Genomic DNA, 5,422 nt, shown 5'->3' with positions numbered 1-5,422 from the left:
GGTACAATGGTGGAGAAAATAGAAACAATTCTATTCCATACAGAATATATGATTCATTTGGGGAAATGGACATTAAATAGCCATAGAAACATTTAATTATAAATGGTTATAATGCTCTGAAGGAAAAATTAAGAGTATGATTAAAGGTGATTTCAGATATTTCTGATTTATATCATAAGTCAGGTTGGTGTTTGCATTTCTCTCAGTGGTAGACATGGATTTTTACATTAAATGATTATTTGTATATCCAGTTTATCTTTCATAATAGCGATGTTCAGGAGTATGAACTTTGAAGTATGTATTTGGTTAAAATTCTGGCTCAGCTAATTATCACCTAGTTACTGTTATCTGATCCTGTTTTTCTGTAGAGACAATAATTGCCACCTTATAAGGTTGTAAAAAATTAGAATAAGCATATGTAAATGCTTATTCTAATACAGATAAAATTTCTTAAGTTAATTAATAATAGAACGATCAACACCACCATGGAATTTCAAGCTAACACAGGTTATCATTCAGAAAACACATCTCTTAACCTGTATCAGCTAAAATATTGACAAGCTAATAATAGATGGTTGACAGTGTTAGTTTTTAAAGTTGGCATTTAATTAAACACTATCTCTCTTACCCCATCCCCATCCCCTGCAGTTAAGAACTAGTTGATAAACAGAAGAGTGTACCTCTAAATACCAGTTGTATTTCTGGAAATGCTGGAATGGAGAACATGACTGGAATCTAAAGCCAAATTGGTTCCCAAACATTATCTCTACCCCGCCCCCCTCCTCCAGTCTAGACCTTGAGGTGATTCATCTGAGGAAAAGTATCTCTACCTAAACAGAGATAGATAAGGGTAATCATTCTATCTTATCTTTGAAGTCTGATAGGAGGAGTCTCGTGAAAAAATGTCTCTAAGACCTGCCTCTTTTTTTTTTTTTTTTTTTTTTTTTTGCGGTACGCGGGCCACTCACTGCTGTGGCCTCTTCCGTTGCGGAGCACAGGCTCCGGACGCGCAGGCTCAGTGGCCATGGCTCACGGGCCCAGCCGCTCCGCGGCATGTGGGATCTTCCCGGACCGGGGCACGAACCCGTGTCCCCTGCATCGGCAGGCGGACTCTCAACCACTGCGCCACCAGGGAAGCCCTGAACAGATACTTTAGTTATGGGCAGCAAAATAGAATTGTTGAATGACAAACATTAGAAAGGTAGAAAGTATTGCTTTCACGTCTTTTTTTTAAAGATGAGCGAACTGTGACCCAGAAAAAACAGTAGCATAGATTCTAGGCAACCTAACCCTTGATCCTGAGCTTTATCCATGTGACGTCACACATTCCCACCTGTCTGCCCCCCACCATGTCCCATGATATCCTGCCACAGAGCTTGAGATTACCTTGCTTAGAATTCCCCCTTTAAATTAGAGCACTGAAACAGCCTGTGGAAATCCAAAGGATAATAATGCTTTAGAACGATTTTATCAAATTATGTATCTGTATTCTCTGAGGAATGAAGTTAGGAGGGAATGGGTCTCAAGCACATCTCAATGGTGTCAGAGTAATAGAGAGACTTAGGCACAAGGCTTGTCATTCACAATGACAAGGCTGTCTTTCATTGTGAATGAAACGTATGAGAAACACTGAGCCATATGTGGTTATGGAGGGGATATGAAGGACTTCACTTACTTAACAATTTCGTTATAAAACCAGGCATACTCAGATTTAAGACAGTCTTTAGAGCCTGACCTATACCATCTTGATCCTGTAAGCTACCATGTGTATCTTGCCTTTCCAACTAGCTTAGCAAGTGCACCGGGAATAAGAACTGGTTTTCTACATCTGTAGCTGATGTGAAACTCAGGCCACAACTCAGGAGCACAAGAAATATTCATACCTTTTAAAATTTAAATTGGAGGTAAAATTGACTCTTCCTATGATCTCACCAAATTGGTAGCTATTTAATTTTGGAAATTTTTAGATTATTCTTTTTTCCTATGTTCACACTAAATTCAGGAGTCCACTGGTGTTTAGGAAATGGATGAAAAGTCTCTAAATCACAAGGCCATTTTGTTCATCTCTCACCAAATGGTTTCTAAATCACCACTCTCTCCCAGGACCTGTCCACTGAGGGCTTGTTAATCTCAGGAAGTTTATCCCTTCACTAGCATTTAGTTTTCCTGAAAGACTCTCACCCCATCTTGTTGTGTTCTTTAAAGGGGTGGCCTTTACAAGTGTTCGGTCTCTTTAAAAACTTCAAAACTTAGGGAAGAAAAGAAAGACCTATTGTCTTTAATAACTTTGGAATTCCATTTATGATACAATCCTTGAGTCAAGGAAGTGCCTGCTTGAGTTAAGAATAAAAGCATCTGTGGAGACCATATCCAAAGTCTTTACCTGCATCATACACACACCAAATCCCACCCTTGTGTTATTTCTTGCTTTCAAGGCTACTTAGATATTTAATCTAAATTTTATCTTTATAAATATGATAGTGGTAGGAAAGAAAAACACAACACAACTTGCACTATGGCATTCTAAAGTGCAAAGCATAAAGTAGCCACGTGTGAAATCTGTTTTAGGCTTCCCAGTTCACAAAGAAGTTAGCCTGCACTTCTGACTAGAGAGTCCTTTGAGGTCTCAGGGGTTTTTGAGTGTCTTCCTTTTAAGGTACAAGACGTGACTTGTACCATGCCACTAGTGTTTTCAAACCCCTTTTCTGCCAGGTGGTAGTATTTGTGTGTTAGTGTGTTAGTTCTAACCATAGTGTTTTTGACACATCAAGTGATAAAGCAACATGATCCTTCACTATAAACCTCTGGTTCATTTTATCTCAATGACTAACTGTTTTTCCCATGCAGGCATCAATTTCCTTTTCTCCTCCCACCTCCGAAGGAACCACCTGATTTAATTAGGCTTCTCTGCTCTTTCCAGCCTTGGTGAGCCCTACAGTCAGTAACAGGAACTAAACATTAATAGGAAGAGTAGGATATAATCTGTAATGCGGGCTCCCTTCATTATGAAACATCTCCTATTCAGCATTTATATTAATGCATAATTAAGTAGCTGTCTCTTTAAAGCCTTTACTTATATCAAAGATCTATCTCCAGAACACCTCATTTTCCCTGAGAGAGAGTGAGAAAGAGTCCCTACGGTATTCACTTTTTAATGTAACTATTAAAAATGCAACACAGGATTGAAAATGTGGCTAAATCGTTTAGTAACCTCTTTTGACATTTTCATTACATCTCCTATTACTGGAATCAAAATGAGAATAAGATTATTTCAGAAGTTTAAAAGGAACCCTCCATGGCAGTCTATGCACTGTGATATGCAGTGTAGAATTTCATATTGTTGAATTTATCGTATTTAATCAAAAACAGGAGAGAGTACAGGCAACTTTTCATTTTTCTTCCCTGGGGACCTCTCTCTTGAATATATTTGGGAACAGGCTTCTCACCAGTGGCTATGGAGCTGAGTACCCTTCACTGAGGATGTTATAGTGAGGATTCAAACGTGCAGTGAGAGACTAGACTTATTATCATTAAAGCACCTTTTAATTCTATGATTTACTATGGTTACACAACTAGCAGGTAGCCTTTAGAGGGAGTTTTCCTCTTCGTCCTGTCCTTCTGAGACAGATGCATAACCACAAAATAAGTGTGAAGCAAGGACTTTTAAAATGTTCTGTGTTTTCTACCACCAGCCAAATGATATTTTTCTCCCAGACGTTGGGAGAGTCTCACTGTTGTGGCCGTGAGCCTCTAGCATTAGTGGCCAACAGCCAAATAGTTCCTGGTTACAGAACTCTTATTATGTGCCAGACATGGTGTTTACTGTTTTACTTACATTATCTAAATTAAATTTCACTATAATCCTAGAATTTTAATACTATTAGTATTCCTTTTGACAAAAGCAAAAGCCTTACTTAGTCCTATTTCTTACTAATGCCAGGGGACAGTGTGAAAGTCGTTGGGCTGGTGGAGGATGCATAGTGTAAGCCAAAGATCTGACTTCTTACTATGGCGTCAGTGTGGAGGAGAGGCGGGCTATCTCCTCTTGCTTTGTGCGCAAAGGCATGTACCAGTAGTCTGTGTTCAGCTGGTGAGCATTCCACCATTTATACTTTTATTCGTTCATGTATTCATCCATTCACCAATATTTATTCATTGTCTTCCAAGTGCTAAGCATTGTGCTAGTTGATAGAGATAACATAAATAGACAGACATGGATTGTGCCTGGTAAAGTGTAAAAAGTAGATGAGAGACTGAGATCATCCTAGATTACTGGTACGGAGTTGGGGTGCTAGGGGGAAGGAGTAGCTTTGGATAACCTAGTCAGGGACCGTATCATAATAAATACTATTATATTTACTTGTCAGGAGCTTCTCAGGGGTGATTTATCAAATAGTTGACGTCAGAAACACAGTCCTTGATATTGTGGGGGAAATCTAATCCTCTCATGATGTGATTCCTCGGCCTTGCCCAAATCATCTGGCTAAGGCTTTCCTTTTGCCAGACATCACGGTTGCTGAGGGAGTGGCTGAGAAGATACCTTTAGGCCAGTGGGCTACTTCTCTTCTCCATGTGTCAGTTTTGTAATGAAGCTGTCAGCCAAGGTGATTTATCTTTGTATCATGTGGTCCTTTAAGAATTTCTTTCTTGGATAATTGAATGTCACTCATCCAGGAAAGCTCCTACTTCCTGCATTAGGATGTCAGGGGATGCATGGCAATCACGAGCCAGATGGCCACATATGGCAGTGCACCATAGCTTACAGGAGTGGATTTGCAAGGCTGATTATCTTGCGGGGAGAGGCAGAGCAGCCTACCAGCTGGAGACCCCAGAGGACTGCAGAATGTGCAGAAAATGCCTTTACCTCACTAACTGTAAATGCAAAATTATAAAGTTAAATGTTGAGGCATGCCAGAAGACTTACTTCTGCAGTATTCTTGCTGCCCTGACATGCCTTCACCTCAGTGGACTACAAATAAATAGAATGTTGAAAGGAATAAAGACCCTTCATTTGTATCATTGCACTGGTTTTTACTCCCATCTTGCTTGCCATACTTTGTTGTGTCCAGATACTTGAAGCATTCTCCAGAAATTAATTTTAGGTGATGCATGTAGATAAGTATTTTATTCGATAGAAAAGGTCTGAGAGGAGAGTGAGTTAACAGTGATAACCTTTGGATGGTGGGATTATGATACATTTTAATGTTCTTTTTTTGGCTTATCTGTAGTTTTAACTTTTTGCAAACATGTATGAGTTACTTTTGTGACGTAAACACACGTAGTTTAAATTTTTTAAGATTTGTCAATCCAGTAAATTGAGAAGAAAGTATGTTATCTAAATAAAATAAATAACCAGTTATCACAAATTCCCAAATGTTGGGATCAATATTCTAATTATGGAATATATGATATTAATTAATAT

Source organism: Hyperoodon ampullatus (assembly GCF_949752795.1).
Source record: "Hyperoodon ampullatus genome assembly, chromosome: 1".
NCBI classification, from domain to species: Eukaryota; Metazoa; Chordata; class Mammalia; order Artiodactyla; family Ziphiidae; genus Hyperoodon; species Hyperoodon ampullatus.
This window is presented reverse-complemented; position numbering follows the sequence as displayed.